Genomic DNA, 27089 nt, shown 5'->3' with positions numbered 1-27089 from the left:
GCGGAATAAATAAATGTTTCTCTCTCTTTCTCTCTCTCTCACCTCTATGATATGAAGCCCGTACAACTATTAACTTGAATTTCAAGTGCGGAGCGCTTCAAGGGCGTGGGCTATCCTATGCTGTCGTCGCTTGCAATAACGCAGGTGAAACCGCGTGCAACAATAAAAAAGAGCAAGCAAGCGAGAAATAAAAAAAGAAAAAGAAAGCGGTTAAAAGACGACGATAAATACAAATAAATAGAAAAAACACACAAAAGCAAGTCTGGAGAGAGACGGGAAAAGGCAAAATGAAATAAAGAGTGGAGGATAGAAAGCGAAAACCGAAGAAGGCTTGCCGAGCTTCGTCATTCCTTCACGCTCAAAACTTCTAGTACAAAGCTGTTTAAGTCAATTGTTCTGTTCTTTCTTTTCTGTTTTTTTTTTCTTGCAATTCGTCTCCCACTTGAGAGAAATACACCTTTGCAGCTAAAGCTAAATGAAAACACCGATGCCGAAGCGTCATAATTTCATACAGAAACAGATCATAGTGAGCAAAAAAAGGATCTCGCCAGCCCTATTTTGTGTTTATTAATAAGACGAAAAACAAGAACTAATACGAGAAAAATTAGAGCTTCGCAATGCTACGCGACGTCGCCGAAGTGTCTGTACAAGCAAAATTGACTTCGAGCAGCTGCTGCAAGCGCCGGCGAATTGATGGTCAATCGATATTTTGCACTGCTATCGATCCCGCCTTTACCAATCCGCTAAGATTTCTGCTTCCGTACGACCGACTGGTTCCTTGTTTCATTGTTTTTGCTTTTCTTTTTGAAATGTATAATATATAAACTTGGTTGGGTAATTAGTCCAAGTTACCGACTATTTACCAGGATGTCGTATTAACGTAAGCGCGCCTCATGAATGGATCGCGTATAGCGAGCATTCATGAGGCGCCCTGCACATATCGTCAACCAGCGGTCACCCACATAGGATAACTGCGTCATCAGCATGCATAAGACGAAACTCAAAACGTTGTGCCTTTCGGGATCGGAATCGCCTAAAGCATATCCTCGCCAGGTTTACCGCGTGTCTGCCGTACAACTAAGGGGCCCACCTCGGTGCAGTGGTGGCTATAATTTTGTCACGCTAACACGTGGAACGAGTTAGCGCGACGAAAGAAAGCAACTACGTAAAGAATCACTGAATCTGCATTTACCCGCTGCGCCTGCCGTGTTTTCTTTGTGTATAGTTTAGCCTCATTCTCCTCTCTTTACCAGAAATGAAGGGTGGTATTGTTATGTTCGGAATTTGAGGACTGTTACAGAATAAGAAAAGCAGCCTAACACAAGATTCCTGTAGCCTTGATAAAAAAAAAGAACCTGTATAAAATCAATGTGCACTAGGGACCCATTTCTGAAGCCCATCTTTCGATCAATCATCGTGGCCTCTTTCGTTCGATCAACTTCAAAGTTGTGTAAAAGTTTTAATTCGCACTTCGGAAGCCCGATAACGCAAAACCGTAATAATCGCTTCCTTCAAGTCTCCAGGCCTTGAACGTTAAAAGCGATCCCTTTTAGCCCAAAGCTTCGAGTCACCGATCAATACGGGGTACGCACGCAAACAACAAACGGAAGAAGGCGAACGCGCCATTTGTTGCAACTCAACGTCACTTCTCGACGAACAGTGGCGACACGGCACACGCAACGCATGCTGATCAGCCACGAGACACTCTTCCATCTGGCGGTCAACGGGGGGCAACACGATACATGCATAAAAGAAACTGATTCACTAAGTGGAGGGCATGCACGCTATGACACTGAATGCCACCGACGAAGGGGGGCAACAGCGCCCTTGCACGTAGTCTGGGGTCACTGACCGCTGGACTGCAGAGGGTAGTCTGGCTGAGTGCATGTGTGTCACGGTCCCAAGGGGTAGGGAAGAGCGTCTCTTTAGAATGCATGATCAACTCGCCTTCGTTTCGCATTCAACAGTGTGCTTTACAGTGCGGCTTGTAAGCCCTTCCGAACCTTTTCGAGGGAAGGTATGCCGACGCCGACGCCTTGGCGAACATGGGACGGCATGGATAATGAACTGGGCCATGCAGTATATACACCTATCTGAGGCCGAGTTCACGTCACGTGTGTGAGCATCCTAGAGCACCCCTTGCTTTGCTGTAGTTCACTTGCGCTACCGTATAATTTAGAAATACAATACCAATGAGCCCATTTTGCAACTTCATTTCGCAAAACCATTCTTTCGCAAGTGATAGTTGTTATTGATTGTGTTTGTGTTATTGATAGTGATTGTGTTTCCGCTAATGGTATTTCCAGAAAGATAGAGAGAGAGAGAGAGAGAGAGAGAGATGAAAAGGTAAACGCAAGAAAGTTAATGTGGTAGAAGTAGCTGATTTGCTACCCTGTGCAGGGGTGGGGAAATAAGGGTTGTAAAAAGTACAGAGAGAGAGACAAATAAAAACAAAACACACACACGCACACACACGCACACACGGACGCACACACGGACGCACACACGGACGCACACACACACACACACACACGCGGACGCGGACGCACACGTATAGGACGTGCAAATCAAAGTCCTTCTGGGAGGCCACTTGAACGCAGGAAACGCCGTAGCGTGAGCACACTCTTTTTTGAGACGCGAAGTCCGGTCGATAGCGTACAATTAGTTCTCCCGAAAAAAGTTCGGTCACCTAGTTTATGAAGTGCGTTGCAACGCCCCTGTCTCCGTAAACATGTGCCCAAGAACATGACTGGCTATGTTTATGGTTAAGCGAACCATGCCATTTAGCCAATTATTAGAAACTGAGAGAGGGCGAGGGGGTCGCGCCATAGTTGTGGACGGAGGCGCCAAGTCTGTCCTGTGCCTTTACTGAGTTTTCTATGAATACGCGAGCGGGAACTCTGGCGCTATAGCGTTTCTGGGCACTGCAATGGTTGGCGCTTCAGCCAGTATGCAAATGACGGGTATTACACGTTTTTTGTCTCAACATCGTTCGTTCGGCTCTGTTTGACTCTGTCTGTCCTGCATTCGCTTTTTAACAAAACGATGTTCAGCCCTTACACAGCACCAATTTAATCTTTTAATGCTCACCAACTCGAATCAGCTTAAGAGTACCGCAGCAATTTATCCCTTTACAGGAAACAAGCGCCAAAAAAAAAAAAGCGGCAATGAACGAAGCCGCAAGTGCGGTCAAAACTCGCCAGCTCGCAAGCTCGGCAAATCCGCGTACTACCCATCATTCCCACGGTCACCGAACGATCGCAGCGCCCGAGTTCCTTCTCGTAAAAATGGGGAAACTCTATGTATTTACCATGTGAGAACTGCGCCGTCTATCGTTCACGGCGCAGAGTCATGGCTATGAAGGTTTTTGACGGCAACTGCTGCTCAAGACCTTTGATGTTACACTCCAGCCATTGTTTACTTTTGAGGTTTACGCCCGGATGGGCAGCGACTAGACCAGCCCGCTGTGGGAAGCGCACCGTCACTTAATTTTCTTTTTTTTTTTCATACTGCGAAGCTTCTTTCCTGTCGCACTCGAACAGTGTGTGAGAGAAAAAAATGCAAGGAAATGCAGGTAGGTTAAATAGACGCAAGTCTGCTTTGCAACCCTGCACTGGGGGAAGGTATAAAAGGGGGAGAAAGTTAGAAGAAGGAAAGGAAAGAAAATGCACAGAATCACGGGCGCACTTGGGGAGCACATGCAGTCTACAGGCGGTCACTCAGTATTTTTTGAGGGGAACTTCAGTAGCGTTCTGCGCTATCGAAGCACATGTCCAAGGCCCTACAGAATAGTCTGTACCGAAAATCGCCTGGAGTCTAGTTAATTCAAAACCATCCGGAGCGGGCATCGCTGGACGTCGTAGCGAACGCAGCTGCACAGGACGCTTTCGATGGTCTCTTCAGCTCCGCGGAAGTTGCATATCGAGGTGTTCACCGTACCAATGCGAAGCGAGCACACCTTTGTGAATGTTACACCCAATCAAAAGCGGCGTAACATTGTCGCATCGGAGTGGAAAAGCTGTGGTGGTAGCTGTACTTTGAGCGTAGGATCTAGTTCATATAGGTGACACTTTTGGAAGCTGGCGGGCGACTAAAACGTGCGCTTAAGATTCCGAGACAGCCAAATAAAGTTGTCCTGCCGCATCGGCCCTTGATAGGGGGATCGGAAACACACTGGTTTCTTCATGTGTTGAACTGGTTGCATCATTGAGTAATTGATTTTCACTAGTACTAATATGTCCGGGTTGCCACCGATATATAATATCATGTTATTTTGCTAAAGCTTGATGGTGAGGACGTCTTATTTCATGCAACAATTGCACATCAGTCCTCTTAGGCATTACAAACTGCGAACTCTCTGAAGGGCTGCCTTCGAATCGCGGAATATGCGCCACTCGCCTGAGCGCTCTTGAATGAGATATTGTAAAGCGGCTCTTATAGCAGAAATCTCTGCAGTGTGGGTAGGTGGTAAATGTAAGGGGGGGGGGGGTGGAGTAGGAGAGCTGCGGTTATGATTTACCTTCTGCCAATGCCCCTTAATGAAATAGCTTTATTGAATAGCCCACGCTTCAGGGCACTCAAGAACAGGCGTCCTTAGAGGTAACTGAGCCATGTAGAGGGGGAGAGAGAAGCGGCAACGCGCATCCCGCGGGTCAATTCCGAAACAGGGCCTCTTTGTTCAAAGAGCAATTGTCTTCACACTAAAGACATTCATTCCGCTTTGATACTTGTGAAAGTCACCTGAGTAGCCTTCCCCTTTATAGAGTCACGTTGACTCTTTTTAGGACAGTCGTGAGATGCACGACTCTTTAAAAAAAAAAAAGTCAAGGCACCTATCTAAAGGTGGTGCTTCCATGTGACTTCCTCGCCTATAAGAAACGAGTCGAAGGACACATTTCTTTTTTTTTTCAGAGCATACGCGTGGTCTATTACCCAAGAACAACAATGTTCGGGTGAACTATATACAACACAAAGTTTGTATTTAAATTGCGGCTCTAGTTAAAGTCAATGAGGGTGGCGACTTGGGCTTGTTGGTATGGTTGCATGATGATAGATGGTAGCGCAGACAACGAACACGGACAAGAGAAGGCACATAGACACAACACAGCGCTAACTTTCAACAACAGTTTATTACACGCAGATCTCCGTGGTGTATGCGATCCACCACGCCAACGTCGCACGTGCGTAGCTCTAAAAACCATCAAATATAACCAACGCGCGTGTTCCAATACTTTACAATTTTATATTTTTCAATCTTTTTTTGCTTTTTCTTTCTTCCTTTTATCCCATGTTACCACAAACCCTATCGCGAATACATGTAATCAAGTTCCTTATCTGTCAATACCACTGATGGGCTGCTCACACACGTGTCACCTAGCTAGTTCATCATCTAGTTAAAGTCTACTGGAAGCATGAATGGTTCTCTGGAACTAGTAGGTAACTTTCACATTACCGCCATGACAAATCTGATGCAGCTTTGGCGTCGTCTGGCTCGCGAAACAAACAAGAAAAAATAAACACTGCAAAAGTTTCTGAACCGCGTACAGGGTGTAAATGGCATAACCAGCAGCCCAGCAAACGTTATTGCATATGTAAATATCACTATGGCATTCTCGTTAAAAAAAAGGCAATACAAAGGTGTCTCATAAACAAAAAAAAGTACGTAGTCGGCTCGGCCGTTCCGTAGGTCTATTCAAACAAAGTGGCAATGTTTGCCACGTGTTGTTTGTACAGGACGCCTTTGTCTAAATCGCAGTGCAGAGCTATACATTCGCTTCCAGCTAAGCCCCAAATGGAGTTTCGGGACAACAGGCCCGCATATCATTTGCGTAATGCCACGCACTTCTCTCTATTTCGCTTGTCGACCATAAGGCTGCCCCCCCACCTCCTTTTTTTTTAATTTTTTCGGCCGCATCACTCGCTTGCTAGAAGAATAACAGACGAGTCCTTTTAGCCCACTTCGTAACAACTGCCACTACCATCCAGTGTAATTTGAAGCTAAGAAAAGAAAGGGGAGCACAAGCCCGCAATATGCCCGACGGAATACAAGCAATAGATGTGGGGATAGCAACGAGTGAGTGGATATATAAATATGGGTGCACGTGTTTGCGCGTGCGGCAGCCGTTTTGGAAACGGTTTGCCGGTGGTTAACTGCATGCAAGCTCGTGTGGGTAATAGCGAACATCGCGGTGGTTAGCCTCTGTTAACCTCCGGTGGCACACCACGAGCCCTGAAGTAAACATGGAGGTCTGAATAGCTGAACGAAGTAGAGATGATTACGGGATACGATGAACCCGAGAAATATCTGAGGCTTGCATCGTCCGCACACAAGTCGCCATGTGCATAAGGCAACCATTTATGGTAATCAGTAATGAACAATCGTTATTCTTTTATAACATAGCTGCTTCATATCGCACCTTTATTTACAGAGCCAGCATGAAGGTTTCTATCATTGTATTTACCTACTATAGCATTTGAATGCTCCATTTGGCATTTTGCAATGTAAGCACTGAATTTGATTTTGTGGTATAGGGTTATTCGTGGTATAGGGTAATTCTATCGTCTTTTTTTTATATCGCATCTTTTAGTGTCATTTCTACCGATGCATGCGGGAGTCCTTGCTGCGAAGTGCTGACGTTTATTTTTTGTTTTCTTGATCAGTACTGCCGTTTTGAGCGTGATGAATGAGATCTTTGTTACTTGAGTGAGTAGTATACATTCATGTGTGTTCCCGAATAAAGATAGTTTCAAGTGTAGCGTCCTTCCAGTTCGCGTCTCTTTCTTTCACCTGAGTTTTTTTTTTTTTTACACGCTGCTATTCTGAAGTCTGCAAACCATGAGTTTGGGGGGGGGGGGGGGGAGCAGAAACACACAGCGCACTGTGTACGCCTGCTTATACCGATCGCCCTCTACCGGTGTTCGTGTGGTTTCGTTGAAATGATCTTCAACGCAACGGCACGATATTTTCACGCTATAGCGGTGCAACATCAACCACAGCATCGACTCGAATCCGACTCGTACCGACAAGAGAAGAATTCATTCGCTGGCATGCTTACTGCGCGTTCCGCTGACCTCGCGAATCATCTACGAAACGACGGCGCCATCGAATCTAACGTCGCCTGAAAACAGACTCGAAATGACAGCCGAACACGCAATACCATCCCCCCCCCCCCCCACACACACACACATACTTTGTTTTTGTACACGGTGCCGCTCCTTGTAGTGTCAGTCCCTGCAAAGGAAGATACGACATGTTCGTACATTCAGATTGTTCTTTTCCAGCGACGAATGACAATTAGGGTCGCACCACTGCTGGGTGGTCCATTGTTTTGTTGTCGCGTGGGGCAAATTGATAGAATCCACGCTTTGAATTGATTCGGGGTGGCATTAAGAAGGACTCCCCACTGAACGCAGCCGTATTCTGAAGTATTAACGGCACTGTATACTTAAATGGTCACAACACTGAATTTGTCCGCCAAGGAGTCCTTGTGCTTATAGCTCTTATAGCTTGGCCACCAAAATAAGTGCCACCACTCTCACTAAGTGGGGAACAGAGTTCAACGAGAAGGTGAAGAATGAGGCTAAACAAAGCGAAACTGCTGCTCGCTGTACCCCAAAGTACCGTAGTAAAGTAGTAGGTAAAGCAAGTAAGTGAGGAACAAAGTTGGTATAGTTCGGTGCGTTGGTACGACGTAACGCGAGGTGTTGCGCGGTTTTTGCGAATAAAGCTTTAAAGCGCGGAGCGCTTCTGGGGTCCGGGCTGGTGTGTGCTGTCGTCGTCGTACACTGTCGTAGATTGGCGCAACGCAGGCACCGCCACGGATGGCACAGCCCTTTTTAGCATATCGGGGGCGCGCTCGCACCAAGGAGAGGCCGTGGTCTTGTCTTGTTCTTCGAGCGCATTGATGATAACCGCGGGGCGCTTGAGGAGCCTGGCCTATCTTACGCTATCGTGTACTGTTGACGCTTTGCGTAACGCCCGCAGAGCAAAGTATCGAAATAGAAAACAAAAGTAGGAATCGAGCGAGAAATAGAACGAGAGAGCAGGAAAATGAAAGATAGAAAGACTAATGGTTACAGCAACGTAGAGAATGATATGGATAAAGAAAGAGGAAGAAATAAATAGTAATAAAGAGAGAAAAAACACAGAAAGAACAAAAAAACAAAATAAAATGACAAAGAGGAAGAGAAACAAAAATAAGTAAGGCTGGCGAGCTGCACACTTTCAGGCTTGGTGGCACTGTAGGGCGAAACCACGTTAACTTTTTTTTTTCCACTGAGTGCAATTGTTTATGGCCTCCCTAGTGTGCCATAGTTTTTCTCAGTTTGCTTTCCACTAATAAAAAATCACAGAAAGGGAGTAAAAAAGCGGGCATGCTCTCAGTCACTGCGGCTAGCAGCACGGGATAACTCCTAACACGTGACTCTAAAACAAGAGTTGCCCGTGTATAGGCGTTCTGTCCGGTAAGAATCATAAGAATGTCAATGTTGCGACTGTTCGCAGCCAACACGTTCTCACGGACGCCTCTAGGGCGCCGTTTCAAAAAAGCCCCCGTAAGCCGGCCACAAAACACAATCCAGAGTGTTCAATTAGCCGTCAGATCTATATTGTCACTGAAGTCGTCCGCGAAGACATACGCCAAGCGTTTTCAACAGCTGATCCTACTCTGACAAAGGACGACCGGCAGAGACTTCTTCAGCTGCTGGCCGAATTCCACGACTCCTTTTCATCCACATCACGAGTTGGTCGAACACCGTTGACAATATCATCATCCCCGTGTTCGAAACAAACAAATAATCAGCCATTTTGAATCGCTGAGCAGTTCGCCATGATTCGAATGATTGATTGATGATTGATATGTGCGGTTTAACGTCCCAAAGCCACCGTATGATTATGAGAGACGCCGTAGTGGAGGGCTCTGGAAATTTTGACCACCTGGGGTTCTTTAACGTGCACCCAAATCTGAGTACACCGGTGATTTGAACGAGCATCTCTCTCGGATGGGTGCCCGGCCAGCTTTGCTAAATCCAGATGGCGCCGGCGTCGATCTTCAAGCTGACCTTTGTTTTACGGCAGCGTGAGCAACGCGTCCTTTCCCTTCGCTCGCTTCGCCGAAAAAGGTAGAGGAGCGGGACTAACGCTTCATGTATAGTTAAGCTCATCCCAACGTGCCAGTGCAAATGCAACGACCAGAATGCACGCCAACCACGCCCCCGCCTCCTCGAAAAACGCCCAAGAGTTGGGGAGGCACCGCGAGGAAAACTAGGCCATCGAAAATTTCGCAATGCTTCGAAAAAAGTACTTCAGAATAAGAAGAGTCCATGCGAAGAGAATATGTCTCATAACTAACGGCAACTTCCTGGCCCTCAAGCCGTTCCCTTTTTTTTTTTTGTCTGCTTGCTTTTTGTCAAGAGAGCACGTACAGGTCCCTGCAATGTGAAATGCAACACGCCGTATGTACGCAAAATGGCGCCAACACAGCACAGTGACACCTACGCAGAAAAAAATGAAGTAAACTTTATCCTTCAGCGGTACTCTCTGATCCATATTAACGTTTTCGGTGACATTGGCTTGGGCTCACATTAACTACACTCAGCGTGTTCAACTAATATTGGGCGCGAATATGCATGAAAGTACAGCGGAAGCCATTGGAAATCTTCAGTCCAGTTGATTAGCAACACAAAAAAAAATTCAGACTCAACCGAAAGGACAAGGGGTCTTTCGTGCATAAGCATACTGCGACATTAAGGAGAAAGAAACCTTATTTTACATCCCAGTGCCCGTACTGACCTTAATCCACCCTCTTCCGACATTTCTCCACACCTAAAGTAGCTTTGCACAGCCTCTATAGGAACAGAGACACTTCAAGCTTGCTGCACCGAACACAATTTTCCACTGCCTCCGTGATCGGCTCACCACTTTTAACTCAGCGATAAAAGTCATGGCGTCACAGTCACAATATTCTGGCAATCTGTGACGTCGCGGTAAGGTCATATGGTGACGTCACCATGTCATGCTATATGGCATCGCTCGTTTTCACACCCATCATCATCATCATCATCATCAGCAGCAGCAGCAGCAGCCTGACTACGTCCAGTGCAGGACAAATGCCTCTCCCATGTTGCGCCGGTTAACCCGGTTCTGTGCTTGCTGCTGCCAATTTATACCCGCAAACTTTTTAATCTCATCTGCCCACCTAACCTTCGGTCTCCCCCTAACTCGCTTGCCTTCTCTGGGAATCCAGTTAGTTACCCTTAATGACCAGCGGTTATCCTGTCTACGCGCTACATGTCCGGCCCATGTCCATTTCTTCTTCTTAATTTAAGCTATGATATCCTTAACCCCCGTTTGTTCCCTAATCCACTCTGCTCTCTTCTTGTCTCTTAAGGTTACACCTACGATTTTTCTTTCCATTGCTCGCTGCGTCATCCTCAATTTAATAACCCTCTTTGTAAGTCTCCCGGTTTCTGCTCCGTAGCTAAGTACCGGCAAGATACAGCTGTTATATACCTTCCTCTTGAGGAATAGTGGCAATCCACCTGTCATAATTTGAGAGTGCTTGCTAAATGTGCTCCACCCCATTTTTATTCTTCTAGTTACTTCAATCTCGTGGTTTGGCTCCACGGTTATTACCAGCCCTAAGTAGACATAGTCTTTTACAACTTGAAGTGCACTATTACCTATCTCGAAGCGCTGCTCTTTTCCGAGGTTGTTGTACATTACGTTCGTTTTCTGCAGATCATACTAAGACCCACCTTTCTGCTCTCCTTGTCTAACTCCGTAATCATGAGTTGCAATTTGTCCCATGAGTTACTCAGCAATGCAATGTCATCGGCAAAGCGCAGGTTACTAAGGTACTCTCCATTAAATCTTATCCCTAACTGTTCCCATTCTAGGATTCTGAAAACCTCCTGTAAGCACGCGGTAATTAGTAGTGGGGAGATTGTGTCTCCCTGCCTTACAACTTTCTTGATTGGTATTCTGTTGCTTTCTTTATGAAGCACTATGGTAGCAGTTGATCCCCTGTAGATTTCTTCCAGAATGTTTATATAGACTTCATCGACGCCCTGATTCCGCAGTGTCTGCAGGACGGCTGATATTTCTACTGAATCAAACGCCTTCTCGTAATCTATGAAGGCTATGTATAGTAAAAATGCACTAGAAAGAACTCTATAGCGCTAGTGTCTATGGGAGCTGCAGCGGACGCCGCTTAAGCGACATTGGAATGACAGGTGGTACACGGATTTGTATAATCTTCGTTCATTCGGCTCGGTTCGGCTTCAAGTGCCCGAGGCCCCTTTGTCACGAGTCGACAATCTGCAAACGTTCAGCAGTTGACCTTCACCAACTGGACTGTACTATAGGCTCACCGATTCAGGTCCGGTTGCGAAGTTCGCAACGGTCCGTTCTTTTATTCGAAACAAAACAAAGAAAACACAGCAATAAGTAAAGCCGCAAGTGCGTTGGGAGCCCGCAAGCACGAAGAGAAGGCAAATTTGTGTACTACCCATCATTCCCGTTGTCTCGAAGCGATCGCAGCGCCAGAGTCCCCTCTGGTTAAGTTTAGGATACTACGTTCACGTCGCCAACGCGGAACGCCGAGAATCAATTTTCGCGTTCGATGAAGTGTATAAGGTTTCCCCTTAGTAATGAAAGGTATTGGAAACACCCAGCCCGACTTGAATAAGCCGGGCTTGCAGTTCTTACGCATCGGAAGTGAAACCTGTGAGGTCTGTCACTTAAACTCGCTTCAAATCTGTCAGATTCACTCAACCTAATACATCACGCGTTCTTTACAATCCCGGGTTTGATCCCCGAACGCTTTCCATACCAATATATATATATATATATATATATATATATATATATATATATATATATATATATATTGGTATGGAAAGCGTATTGGTGTGGAAAGCGTATATATATATATATATATATATATATATATATATATATATATATATATATATATATATATATATATATATATCATTTCTTTCCACCCTCGCGGGTTTCCGCATGTGCGTAGTTGCAATCTTCACTCGAGTTCTTAACCTCTAATTGTCGAAATGTTCACTATGCAAAGAAAGAATAAAGAGCCGCTAATAAAGATCACATGTATCGACTAACTTCTTTTACGAATTAGTAAAACATTCCGCAATTACTGCTTCACGACACCGACTATTACGCAAGACCAGGAGGCTATTACTAGAGCCCCTTACGAGCGCTACCTTTTTCTTGAACGCATTTGCTTAGAAGTGAGGTCGCCATACTCAGCTCTCGTTTCTCTGACCCACCACGGGACGGCTTCTTAGCGTCTCACGTCGTCGTTAGCGTCTCACGGCGTCCCTGGGCTGACGGACGCCCGTCATGGCAAGCCAGCCCCCGAAGAAGGCGTTAGCCTTCGACGTAGTCGTCCCCGAGGGGACTAGTCCCGAAGACGTCGTTGACGCGACGTCTTCAATAGTAGGAATCGAAGAAGTATACTGCGTTCAGCACTTTGGAGGCCGGAACTACCAAGTTACCGTCAACAGTGAGGCCGCACTGGCCCAAATCGTAGACGCGTCGCACCTTATCATCCGAGGAGAGCGCGTCGCCATCGTACCCCTGGGACCCCAAGTGACCCAAGTGACCGTCCTGTTCCTGCCGTGCCGCGTACCCAGTGAAGTCCTCGCATAAGCACTCTCTCCCTACGGGAAGGTGCTGCACATCACCAGAGGACTCATGGGATCGCGCCCAACCGTGACCACTGGGACGCGATACGTCCGCATGGAAATGAAGGCTTCGTCACCGGTGCCCAACTACCTCAAGGTCGCGGGCCATCGAGTAACCTGTGACTATAAAGGCATCCAGCGAGTGTGCCGTCGATGTGGAGACAGTGGGCACTTCCGCATGAACTGCACAGCTCCGTTTTGTGGAAGGTGCGGCGTTTATGGCCACGACGGGAAAGGCTGCTCGCTGCCGTGTCGCCGTTGTGGGGACCCGCATGCCACCGTGGCCTGCACCATCAGGCCATCGTATTCCGAGGCGGCATCCAAAGATTTCCCTCCACTTCAACCAGGAACGCCATCTAAGAACAAGTGCGACGATTCGTCAACGCGAGCCGTGGTAACCGACCATGACCAAGGTGTGCCAATCGCGACGCTGCACCAGACGCCCACTGCGTCCCCAACGATTCCGGGCCTGGTACTCCCTCCAGGTACTGAAAACTTAAGTTCCCCGCGTCCCGTGGCCATTTCTGAGGAATCGCAGGCCAAGCCCTCGTAAGACGAAGCGCCTCGTGAGGACGGCGTCTCGGATGGGAATATTGCATCTGAGGCTCCTCGCGTTGCTGCTGGGTCGACAACAAGTTCAGGTGTCATCGAGGAGTCTACATCTCAAGACGACGACGCCTGCATTAACGAGGACTCCAACAGCACCGCGAGTGAGGCGCCCCTACAAATTGACGAAGACACCAGCCCCAGTGACTTAAGCCAGGACAGTGGAGACGTCTTTGTACCATCCTCGCTCAAAAACCCGGACACCAAACGCCACCGGATAACTACTCGTGACTTAGAAGCCCCCACCAGAGACAGAAGTCCCCTGCGGACTTCGACGCGATCCCGGAGGCCCCGAGCCTCCGGTGGATCGCCTGGCCGGAAAAAATGACTCAGCCACTTGCGGGGCATTGGCTCCCGCACCTGATAAAGGTACCCCTGCATTTGCGTGATTCTATACTATGTTTTAATTTTCCCCATGGCTCTTACTCTAAAAGTTATTACTTTTAACGTTCAAGGTTTCCGAAATCCACAAAAACAGGCTGAGATATTGGCTTTTGCACGTTCAGTGCACTGTGATTTGCTGTTCCTGCAAGAAACAAATTTTTTCAAGCTTTCTGATGTACTCGCTTTCAAGCGCGCGTTCAATTTTGATTGTTTCTTTTCGTACGCCAGCACGCATTCGACTGGCGTCGGAGTCGTTATTTTTAACCGAGGTCTGTTACGTGACCATCATGTTTCCTTCGATGCCTTCGGACGCGTGCTGGCGTTCGACTGCACCTTTTTTTCGTTAAGAATAAGATTTGTTGCCGTGTATGCCCCAGCGGTACGCGAGAACTCAAACGCGTTCTTCCAATCTCTTGATGCGTTCCTTTTAAATTCCCGACATGTGGTGCTTTTAGGGGATTTCAATTGTGTCCTAGACTCACGCGCAGACGTTCGAGGTCCGGGTCGCGGCCGGTCAAACTGGAATGCCAGAGAACTCGAACGTCTAGTGCAGCAATTGGCATTGAGTGACATTCATCAAATTGTGCATGGCAGTAATTATGCCTATACTTGGCGCCGAGCAGCGTCGAGCAGCCGAATTGATCGCGTGTATGCATCCCCTAGTCTCATTACCTACGTTCACGATACCGGGGTAATGTCATTGCCACCGACACCGGTGTACATTAGCGACCATCGGCCGGTTATGTTATCTCTCCGCTTGCCAGCGGGGACGCCAACGGTTCACAGACCATGGCGTCTCGATTGCCGCGTCCTCCAGGACTCTCAGGCTACGGAGAAATTATCCCGAGCGTTACGCGCATCGCTCATTGGGGCGGATGTAGCTGATTGGGATCGCCTCAAAGAACAGTGGCGGCATCATTGCAGTGCGTCGGGCAGAGGACTTTGCACCCGTATGTCGAAAGATGCGTCATTGTTAATCCAGAAGATACGCATTGCCAATCGAGATCCCAGTACTTCCACTGTAATGCGGGCATGGCAAGAGGAGCTCGTTGAACGGTACCAGCGTATTATGCGCGCTTCTTCACTCTCGGCTGCAGCTTGGCGCTGTAGACGTGCGCCCTGTGCGCACCCTGAGGTGCTAAGGTATGCACGCAGAGCTCTGCTTCGTCCTCCAGGCTCGCCTGCCCACTCGCTGAACTCTATCGCCCCAGCTGCTGCGGGTACGCGCGACTTTCAGGAATTCACTCAACACTTTGAGTCAATAGCTAAATCTGGTGCTAATGTCTGTTACCCAGGATCCGTTTCTTCGCATCCTCTACTAACAGATTTACCTCATGATTCCAACATGTCAAATGACGTCCTCTTATCACCGCTATCCGATGACGAAATCAAAGGCGCATTAGACGCAATGAAAAAGGGATCGGCCCCAGGGCCTGACGGACTACCTGCAGAGTTTTATGTACAGTTCTGGCCTATCATTGGTCCAACTATGTCACGCGTCATTCGCAAGTGTTTCCAAGATATTACACTTCCAACTTCTTTCCACAAAGGCCGTATAACACTAGTTCCCAAGAAAGACCCAATGTCTACGCGACCAGAAGATTGGCGCCCTATTACCCTGCTCAATGTAGATTACAAGCTCTTGGCTAACATTTTGGTGCGCCGAATCAGTCCATTTCTTGCAACATTAATCGCTCCCCACCAGGTCTGTTCTGTTCCGGGCCGAGAAATACACACCCATACGTGGTTAACGCGTGACATCATTCAATACACCATTAGCTGATGTGCGCAAGGACTGTTGGTTTCATTAGATCAAGAGAAAGCTTTTGATTTCATAGAACATGGCTACATACTAAATGTCTTACATGCATACGGATTCCCGGATAAGTTCATTGACCTTATCAACGCGATGTACACTAATTTAGAAAGTACCCTTTACTTAGATTCCCGTGAGAGTCACGCATTTAGTGTCACGCGTGGGGTCCGTCAAGGGTGTCCCCTCTCCCCAGTGTTGTTTATCCTTGCATTAGAGCCCTTCCTAAGGGCCGTTGAACATCACCCGCAGATTCGTGGCTTACCTCTACCCGGTAACACTCAAGTAAAAGTCGCTGCATATGCAGATGATATCACTCTATATGTACATAATGAACAGTCGCTGCAGCACGCTCTTGATACATTCCATGATTTCGGTATTATCTCCGGTGCAAGGTTAAACTTTTCTAAAAGCCAGTATTTTTTCATTGGCAACCCCAGCGGTCGCATCAACATCACGTCGCCTTTACAGTGGTCTCCTGAGATTTCAATACTCGGAGTTACTTTCACTGTATTTGGTATACAGGATAGCATCTGGTCATCCATTGTACAAACTCTTCTAAATGATATCAAAGCAGCCAGGTACTTCGAATTCCCCCTCTTGGAACGCCGATACTTAACTCAAACGGTGTACCTAGGAAAATTTTGGTACCTTTGCCATTGTGTTAAACCACCGCTCCACGTCTGCAGGAAAGTGCAAAGCTGCATCAGTTCATTTTTTTTGGTCTGGTGGCACAGAATTGTTATCGCGTCCAGCGTTAGCTCAACCGCGAGATCAAGGCGGTTTTGCATTCCCCGACGTTTCCGTCACGGCTTCTACATTGTGCCTCCGCACTCTATTGCGAATACTAAGCAATGATGACATGCCCGCTCAGACACTGGCTCGTTACCATCTGGGGCCATCACTACGTGTCTTCTTGCCGGATAGCCAAATAAACAAAGGTCCCCAATCAGCTGAATTACCATCTTTGTATCGAGCCCTTCTGGCATTTCACCGACGTTTGGAAGCTACGTGCCCAGAGATAGAGGTGGCCGATTCTAAAGTGGTGGACACAATGGCCGCCCTTCTACGGCCCTTGGTGCCCCAGCATCGTCAATCTGTATTGAACCGTGCTTGGAAACCAATAACTGCCGCAGTTTTGCCAGGGCATCTCAGAGACTTTGTCTGGAGGTTGGGCTGGGGCTTGCTCCCCACGCGAGATCGGTTGCAGCGATGGCAGGTAGTTCGCACTTCCACTTGCCCCAACTGCGTCATGGTAGAGACCAATCGACATGCGACGTTTGAATGTGTGGTTTCCCGCCTTTTTTGGCGTGCGGTTAATGCTGGTTTTCGGGGACATGGTGTGCGAACTTTCGTCTCCAACGGCCGATTTCCGCGTAGCCGCTTCTCCGCTCTCTTAATAGTTGCGGGGCTGTTCAGCCTTTGGAGAAACCGATGTGAGGCCGTAGCTGCCAATTGCCGCCGGCGTGCCTTGTGGCCGATACTGGGGAGAATGAGGCGAGAGATCCTTGCGTTCCTCTCCGAGGAGCTTTTCTTCCTCGGGGAGCAAGAGTTTCTGCGGCATTGGTCGTGCCCTTTCATCAAGGTGGAACATCATAGGATACAACTCATTTTTCGACCAACTTGGTGCTAAGCAGCGCCCGTTGAGTTGTTATATATGATTTCATTTGTTACAAATTATGTTTCATTTGGATCTATTGTATCGTTATACCCTTGTATCGTGATATCACATTGAATTTTTGTGTACATGTATGCCAACATAATCATGTATGTTAGAGCAAATGTCTTCACTGTAACGTTGTGATGTTAGTCGTGAAATATAGATGTGCAGAAGTGTATGTGCCCTGTTACTGGAATGGTATGAAGCCTTTGTGTTCTGTACATGCTGTAAATAAACTTTTTCTAAACACGGGACGGCTTCAAGCTATCGCATAGTAGAGTAACTAGTACTCGAAGTCATTACCCACTTTTTTTAAACACAGAGAGCCGGCGTTAAGCTCTCCCATAGTAGAGTACCAAGTACTAAATATCGTTAACAACTCTTTCTGAACACGGTGATTTCATGTGAGAGCGTAACTGGGACGCCTTTATGGTCTCCCATATATAGTAGAGTGCCTAGTGCTCTAAATCGTTCAACCCTTTTTAGATGCGGAAGCATCTTATACTCGCGCCTTGTAGTGCGCCGTCCGCGCCGTCCGCGCCGTCCGCACCGCTTCTCGAACATTCGACAGCTGACGCGCGCGCATGCGCCGTCGCGCCGTCGCCCACTCTTCCACCATCTGTGCATCCCTTCCTCCTCTACACACCGCGCGCGCTTCACTCCTCCACCATCTGTGCACCCTTCCTCCTCTACACACCGCGTTCGACATCTACAATTCTCCTGATTCTCCAGTGGACGCGCATGTGGCGTCGCGCTTCGAGAACATTCAACAGCTGACAGTGCATGCGCCGTCGTGCTGTATATATACTCAAGGTCGGCGCTCGTTCGCTCAGTTGCCGCTCGTCGGTTGGTTTGTACGGCGCGTCGACGTCCAAGGTCGCGGTGAAATGAATTCCAACGAATCCACAAACACAATGATCGACGTCCCTTCGACCAGCGCCGCCCTTTCGCATACGTGTGTACGTGTTCACTCATTTAACACCCCCTCCTACAACCACGTTAACCAATTTAGCCATCGACCCAAGTAAGTCGCAATTTAACACCCCATTTCACAACCACGTTAACAAATTTAGCCATCGACCCAAGTAAGTCGCACTTTAACACCCCGTTAACCAATTATATGGTCCGCATCCTCCTCAGTGTTCCCCCGAGGGAAGCTGCGGGCAATTTTTTTTCCAAGCACATGTCTTTACTCGTTTTCGATGTTTCGTTTGCGTATTTATAAGTTACAAGTACAATAAAACTTCCCTTTTCAATTCCCAGCCCTGTGTCCGTGTCGTGAACTTGTCACGGCGTAATTTTTGTCAACTCGGCTCTGAGGCCCATGAGACGGCTTTAAAAGGACACTAAAGTCAACTATCAAGTCGACGTTGATTGTTGAAATGGCTGTCCAGAAACCTCGTAGTGTTACTCTTGTGCCAAGGAAGGCTCTATTTTGAAATAAAATCACGGTTTAGTGCTCCGTATCGGGTTAGCGCACTTCAAGTTACCCGCCTCAAGAAGCGGACCGACCGGACCGTCTCACGTCATTGTGGACATGCACAAAGTTGCCCGGCTTTACTGCCCTAGTAACAGGAGACTGAAAGCAGCGGGAGCCACAGCACAACAACAGCCATTAATCGATTTCCTACCATTGCCTTTCAGATTGCAGACGTTTTGTTTCAACTGCGCCCCGCTAGATGGCTCCACCTGACCCATGTAACCACGCGGAAATTGAATTTTGGACCACTCGCGCCATTTCCCATAGTAACGTCCGGCGATCCTTTTTAATATGAATCAAACAGCAACGAACAAGCAGCGTTTTATTGCGTCTCTTACTGCACGGAACGTTCTTTATTTAGTGCAGTTAGATCGATTACTAGTGAATGATTTAGGTGATCCCTCTGATGTCATCGCGATCATTTTAAAAATGTCCTACTGCGGCGCTTGTGTTCTTGTGTATTTGCTTTTTTTCTCGGTAAGTACGGCACTATTGTTGACGAAGTTGTCGTTTTAGATGTTGTCATACATTGGGTTTTCACTCTGACGTAAAGTCTTGTTTGTTTTTATAGTGTCTCTTTAATGTTCTCGCATAGCAGCGTACGAAGTACTCTCAATCGTTTAACAATTTTAAACACACAGCTTACTGCTTCCGTATAGTAGTGTATATAACACTTTAAATCGTTGAACCCTTGTTCTCAGCACAAACAAGCGCACTAAAGTTTTATGGTATCGAATCCCTGCCCCGAACTTCTCCTTAAATGAATTCGCTAAGAGATGAGGTCTACAAAACAGCTGTCATTTTCTCAAGAACGTTATGTGAAGCGTTGATTAATTCATCAGCATTCGCTGTATTGCCTGACAGGTCGTTGTTTTTGAAGCACCGAAGACGTGTAACTATCTAAGCATGCGTGGTCTCTGAGAAGGATTGTGAAACTATTTGTGTCACTCTCGTCATAAATGCAAACTATCGATAAATATTATTCTCAATGGGCCTTGCGACCATTTAAAAATTTTAAAAACTTTAGTAAAATTATGGGAAGTGGCGTTTCGTGCAACACCGTTTCTTACACCGCTTTTGCACATTATGTAGCGTCGGTACCATTATGTTTACTTTTGCTCCATTTTCTGGTTAACCTCCCTGCCTTTACCTCATTTTATTCTCTTCGCGTTTTCGGATGCCAGCATGTATTAGGAACAAAGGGTTTCATCTGGTGTTTCGGCCCGGCTTCCTGCGTTGTGAAACAAAAGAAAGCAATTCTCCCCGTCACGTCACAATCATCATCGTCATAATCATTTTCAGACAGTTTTAGTCCACTGCCAGAGGAAGGGCTCTCCCAGTGATCTGCAGTTTACGCTAATCTGTCAGCGACCTTGTTCCGTTCCGTTTCATTCCCGTGAACTTCCTCATTTCATCACTCCGTCTAACTCTAGGTCTTCCGCGAGTGCGTTTTCCACCCCTTGGCCACCATTCTGTTGCTCGTACAGTCCACCGGTTGCCTGTTCATTGCGCCACGTGGTCAGCCTAAATGCACTTATTTCTCTTTGTGTCCACTGGTACATCCACTAAACCTGTTTCTCGTCAACACCATCAGATTCACTCAGGGGCGTCGCCAGGGGGCACCACACCGGGAACGTCACTTCCCCCCTCCTCCCCGTATATTTTTACTTCACTGCACAGATATCTATTTGGCCCTTTCAAGGGGGTGCTCCCCCTGAAATCAAGAAGGTGACCCCCCTCTCCCCCCGCCCCCGAAAAAAATTCTGGCTACGCACCGGGCCTATATACGCCCACTGCAGGGCGAAAGGCCAATACCATGTTTCATTAATCAACCGGTCCCGTACTTTGTGCGGCCACGTCATCAGAGCTGCAAACTTCTTAATATCAGCTGCCCAACTTTTGTTTTTTCTCTCTCCCAATCACGCGTTTGCCTTCGCTTGGAATCGAGTCAGTTAGAGAGAGTTATCTTTCCTGCCCGCTACATACTCGGCCCATGTCCAAGCCTCCTTGATTTCAACAATATATATATATATATATATATATATATATATATATATATATATATATATATATATATATATATATATATATATATATATATATATATATATATATATATATATATATAATTGCAGGGAATAAATTCTTGGACGCCGGTAAATAGTATGAAAAAAAAAAAGGAGACACACGTCGAAAAACGGAAAGGTTTCTTTACGTTTCAGCCGTGGGACCGGCCTTCGTCAGAATAACCTATTATTCTGACGTTATTCTGACGAAGGCCGGTCCCACGGCTGAAACGTAAAGAAACCTTTCCGTTTTTCGACGTGTGTCTCCTTTTTTTTCATATATATATATATATATATATATATATATATATATATGTATATATATATATATATATATATATGTGTGTGTGTGTGTGTGTGTGTGTGTGTGTGTGTGTGTGTGTGTGTGTGTGTGTGTGTATGAGAGAGAGAGAGAGAGAGAGGTTAATCATATCTCTGATTTTTTCTATGGCCAGAAAAGGAGGGGAAGAGGTCGTAGCAGCTGTTGATGGGGGAAGGGGGGCAAGCACCTGCTGGTTTCTAACCTGTGGGGTCGACAGCCCCCACTGCCCCCCGGTTCCGGAGACCCTGAGGAGCCTTAAGCTTACCTGGTGGTGCCGACTGAACCAATTTTTAGGCACAAGTCTTGTTTGTTTTTTTTCTTAATATTATAAATGTATATAAGGAGAGCTTCGTGCCAACCTGTGTCGCGCCGCCTATACTCCTCTTAGAAGACTTGGACTGAGTGAGTTCATAAGTGAGTGTTGTACTAAGTGTGTATGAGGAGCGTCTATATATATATATATATATATATATATATATATATATATATATATATATATATATATATATATATATATATATATATATATATATATATATATATATATATATATATATATATATATATATATATATATATATATGCGTCGTTAAGGTGAGAAGCCTTTTGTTCATTTTCTACTTTGCATTCCGTCTTCTTCTAGGGAACCATTTGTGAATGCTTCTTCCTCAATGAAGCTGCTTTGAGAAAAGCAACAAAACTTATAAAGACGTCGGCTCCAACCAAAGCCTTATTTCAAGTATTGCGTTATCTCTGGAAGCATATATCTTCTACTGAACTGTTTTGTTTAAGGCTCCTAAGTTTTGAGCACTATTTCACTTTACTTCTTTTGTTAAGGCACGCCTAAGAAAAAAAAAGAAAAGCCATGGGCTTTCCAGAAGCATTAATTAATTATCGCTCAGACGTTCGAGCTGAGGCGAGAAAATGTTTGGGAAGAAGCTGCGATGTGCTTAAACTTTCTTTCAGGCTTAGCTTGGTGATCCCTTTAGCTAAGGCTCGTCGCTTGGTCTTTGCGTACGGTGCTTTTGACATCCGAGCACCAATAACGCATGCAAAGTGAGTGCTGTGAAAAAATAAGTACTGCACGTGTGAGCCCACCCGAACAAAGTGCACCCCGGGGCCGCTAACGACTTTGTGAAAACGCTTTTCCTTGTCTAGCTTTTTAAGCGCATTCGCAGGAACTAAGAAAAAAAAAGAAAAGAAGCAGATGCAGTAGTGAAGAGCAAGCTAAGCTTTTAAATAAAGTATTCAGATGCATCGTGGCATGTGTTGCTGAAAGAAATGCCGCGGTACGCAAGTAGAACCTAAGGTTCGCGATAAGAACTGAAAACTTCCTAAAATGAAGAAGCGTGCGCCTTTGAGGAGCTACACGCAGGTCAACGGGACTTGTGGTTGTTGCAGTAATGTCGCAATGCACTGAAACTTGCAAGTTTCATTGCATTGCTGTACTACTTACGATAGTATGCTGCACTTTCATAAACGTATTTGCGGAGTAGCCGCATCCTGGAAGTGTTCTAGTTTCTATATTCCTGTAACAGTATTCCTTATTCTTTCATTGGCCTTTTTGCGAATGTATCCCCGAATTATCACATCAGGTCGAAGACAAATGTATCTCAGTATCTGTATTTTAGACCTTCAGCACACGTATTGCGATATATGTTTTACTGGAATACTTTTCTCAGTGTCTGAGCCCAGTTTTCACCTGAAAGAACGATGCCTGTCGGAGTAGGCTGCCACCTCCGCAAATCAGCTCCCCCAACTGCATTCTGATATCACACTGCCTCAGACGCCGACGACACGTAAACTTCTGAACCTGACTGCGACATTCTCCTCGCAAGAAACATCATGATAGCAGTGGAACTACGTAAAGGCAAGATTAGGCTGCGGTAATGGATCGAGCTGTTGAGTTCGGCAGGGTTTCCGAAGCTCAAGTTGCCCTGGACGGGACACTCAAAACATTGGGGCCCGAACATATTAAGGAGAAGTGAGTTCCCATTTCGAAACAGTTCTTTATCTGTGAGCATCGCTGCTTCCACGACATGAAATAGAATCGAAGAGTTACGATTACGATTTCGCAGTGATGAGCTTGAGAAGCCCTCTCACTGCATACGCCCGGATTGTTACAGAAACATCGCACCATCACTGAGCGGCACGGCTAAGTTCTGCTTCCAAAAGACTCAATAAAATAGTCATAAGGCGTTGTATTCGGCTGCGCAATAAGGAAAAAAATCGAGAACAGTTTAGAAAATAACAGAGAGTAAATTGAGGGAGCAACGCAAGTGGGCGGGTATGTATTGATACAGCTTTAAGATGCCCTAGCGGACGTCATCTACCCACGGTGTTCGCGTCAAAAACAACGCCGGACTCCATTTCCGGGAAACCTTTGAGGCGTCTGTTTGACGTTCGAAAGTTAACAAAGAATAGAAAGTTTGCAAATAGTTTTCACTACCAACAGATATCGTCGGCTGGGAATGACAACAGACGTGCGTTCTATGTTTTTTTTTTCCTTTGTTGGGCTAGTTCACCTAGCACAAGGCACTCAGCGGCAGAAGAGCCACACTGAATCATGCTGCCTTGTTTTGGGGGGCCGAAGCTCCCTAAGCCGTGGATCATGCGTACGGGATGTATGTAGTAGTCATCGTAGTAGTATGTAGCCACCTGATTGATTGATTGATTGATTGATTGATTGCTATGTAGGGTTTAACGTCCCAAAACCACCATATGATTATGAGAGACGCCGTAGTGGAGTATGTAGCCATCTCCACGGCCGGACGAGAGAAGCAGCACGCGCGCACCCTTTTCAATTGAGGAGGAAACCCGCGCACATAAATCATAAATAAGAAAATAGTCGTTCCTTCATAAATAACTTACATAGACGAGTATTGGTAACCTAATCTCCAATGAAGTTTGCCTTGAGTTTGACGCGTACCAAGAAAAAAGAAAAACTGGAATCAGAAGGACGCTTTTCAAGCACTATATCTAAGCAGAAAGGCTTGCCACGTTAAACTCGCTGGGCGTAACCTCCGTGGCTTTAGCAAGGTTTAGAGAGGGTTGGGCTGCAGTGCCATGAATATAGCGAACTAGCATACAGCCATGAGCTAGAGGCGATGAAAGGTGGGAAGTAGAGACACGAAGCGCAGGCCGTAAGAAAGTGTGCCAGGTGAGTACTACCTCCTGTTTAGTACTTGGAATGTCCGCTGGATGGCGGTACTTCTATATGCTGAATATACGATGAAAAGATGCGAGATGGTGGTACTTGGAGTGTTCGCTAGATGGGCGTACGGATGAATGTATGGATAGACAGGCTCATTGCATTGCAGTACTGAGGCTCATTGCATTGCAGCACGGACGAACGCACGGGTGGATGGACGAACGGATGGACGCATTGGTGGGCGGACGTAAGGACGGACGGGCAGACGGCCGCAATGACGCACTGACGGATGGATGGAAGCACGGACGGTCACACAGACAGACGCACGGACAGACGAAAGCAAGAACGAACGGAGGGACGGATACTTCGCCCCACTGATCATCATTCCCTCCGTGGATATGTCGCGATTTTTTATTCATTCACTTATTTTTTTGTTATTTTTTATTAAAAAGCCGTTAAATTCCCGGGCTGCACTATGTGATTACAGAAACTTCAACCACCGGTGTTTTTTTACCAAGCACCTAAATCTAAGCGCACTGAGCACTAGCATTCTGAATCCTTCGAAACGCAGCACCAGTGGCCGTAATTTGATCGCAATGAATGATCGAGTCCACGAACTTTCGGTCCGCAGCAGCAAAATGTCAATAAAAGTACGCAAGCGGTTGTCTCAACCTTTGACCCGAGGATTCAAATTCAAACACAAACAAATTTGGCCAAACCGCAGAACACCAACTGACAGCTTTCTATGGGCAAGAGTGGCATGCTAGAATGAATAAAGAATCGCCAGCTCAGCGTTGTCGCCGCCACGGAGCCCTCGTAGGTGCGTAGGTGCAATCAAACTCGCGCGAACGCATTGGTCGTAAGATCAGTTTGATGTCCTTAAATAAACGACGGCTCGTGTCATTGGATATGCACTCACGAGGCCGCGATCCTCGCGTTGAATTTCGCACGCACTGCACCAAGTCTTTCGCAAGCGTTAGGACGCGTGCGCCGCTAGTGGGCTCTTCGGCATCGCCATGATAGCGTAACGATTGGTTGTTACGTCGCTGCCACAGCAACAACGGGGTCTTACTTACACTCGACTTCAGCTCCACAGTCAGAGCTCAATAAAAAGAAAAGCGTAACTTATATGGTCTCGCGGACTGAACAGCCAAAGGAGGGGAAAAACTGTTTCATTCAAGTTCACAGCAGTAGCGTATCCCCAAATATTAGAGTCGAAGCTCCTAAAGACGTGAGTCTGTTCATCCCTTTTTTGTACGTGACCGCCTATGATTCCACCTTTGCAACCTGCCCACAACTTAGTCCTTGCAAACATCCCACTACGTCCCATCTTCGATCCACCACTTCACTGACTATAAAGGCGCTATAAAGAAAAGTGAACAGAAGCGGCGTATAGCTACCACTTACGAATAATAAAATTTCTTGTATAGTTGTATACAGTGTTCGTCACGTCTCTGATGACGTAGTGGACTATCTTCGAGGGTGGTTCACGATTTAGCAATGTAACCCTCCAGCACTTTGCCCCACTCACCATGATTCATTCCGTGGATATGTTGTGTATTTTTATTTTCATTGAGCGACGGTCACTTACACCTAATGAATGTTCGTGCATGCGCTTGTACGTGGAGCGTATCTATACGCATACCAACTCCCAATTTTCGGGAGGATGGTGGGGGGGGGGGGGGAGATGCTGCCTTGGCTAGCCAGTGAATAACACTCAATTACAGTCGTTAACATTCATACCACCCGTCACTACTGCTGCAGCCAATAGTTCGTCAATATGGGTCAAGAAGAATACTCCCGGGATTAAGGGAATATCATTTTTTTTTTCAACAGTTACTTTTTTTAGAAGGGGGAGGGGTGAGGGGGGCTTTGAAGAGACTGCAACAACCTGAGCTTACTGAACGGGCTTCCCAATTTGAAGCGTCGTTTACAGCCAGACTCGACGTATCTTTTAAAGCTATGTTTGCTCTTCAAATACGCAAGCCGGCAAAATTGGTCAACTTCCATGCATTTCCTCTCTATTTCTATCTTTCTCAAGCCTGCAAGAAGCATCCTTACGTCTACACGTCGTTGAAAACTGCAAGAAAAGCTTCACAGACATTTGATGGCAAATGGTGAAACATACGTTAGCCTTGCCGCAATGCAGTGGTATCATGCAATAAAGCATACGAAACATTTCAAGTGGTCGCAGTTACGAGATTTAGGGTGCCCCGAAAAAAATAAAACGTTCAGCCATATCTGCGAAGTGAATGAGGATCAAGGAGCTTGTTCCGGAGGTTAAGTCAGGTAAACTGTGAATCTTCGGTACATTCACAAGACCATGGTACAAAGATGTGCCCTATCAAGGGCAGCGAAGCTTTTGGACGGTAAACTTTACAATTACTATTATTATTATTATTATTATTATTATTATTGTTGTTGTTGTTGTTGTTGTCGTCGTCGTCGTCGTCGTCGTTGTTGTTGTTGTTGTTGTTGTTGTATTTTTATAACGAAGGTTCATTGCAGCGCCTCGCCCTAACCCTATGAGGTCAATGTTTGACCACACTTCTCGCCCTCACCCCTAAGGTGACTAGGCCGCCCCCCCCCCCCCCCAACCTCCCGAAACACGCTGATCCTGAGCATCCCGCGCTGCAGCCGCCTTGCGAGCCCTCCGCTGCACCAGCTTAGCTTCTTCGGTGTCCATGGTGGGTAGCTATATCGAAGAGCACTGAGGGACGTCCGACGAAAAAGAGAGGAAGCGCACGAGCAAGCGTTATATATATAGATGTGGTATTATCAAACTCGAGCATGCGCCGAGACTCGAGCGAGCGTCGCATAAGCGGCGGTGCGCCATCTAGTGAGCACTCTTAAAACGAAGAGCACAGCCGCGCCTCCAGCGGGAGCAATG

General features: G+C 46.6%; 1 protein-coding gene and 1 long non-coding RNA gene across 2 annotated transcripts in view; one reads left to right on the top strand and one right to left on the bottom strand.

The window, feature by feature from the left end:
- Positions 1-27089, bottom strand: part of LOC142767461 (uncharacterized) — a 203417-nt gene that overhangs the window by 11635 nt on the left and 164693 nt on the right. The window lies entirely within an intron of this gene.
- Positions 23762-24663, top strand: LOC142766929 (uncharacterized). The gene is made up of 2 exons (XR_012884667.1): positions 23762-24208; positions 24392-24663. It is a non-coding gene; the product is annotated as an uncharacterized LOC142766929 (long non-coding RNA).

The sequence above is a fragment of the Rhipicephalus microplus genome, chromosome 7 (assembly GCF_043290135.1).
Source record: "Rhipicephalus microplus isolate Deutch F79 chromosome 7, USDA_Rmic, whole genome shotgun sequence".
NCBI lineage: Eukaryota > Metazoa > Arthropoda > Arachnida > Ixodida > Ixodidae > Rhipicephalus > Rhipicephalus microplus.
The sequence above is the reverse complement of the archived record's forward strand: the minus strand, read 5'-3'. Positions and strand labels throughout refer to the sequence as shown.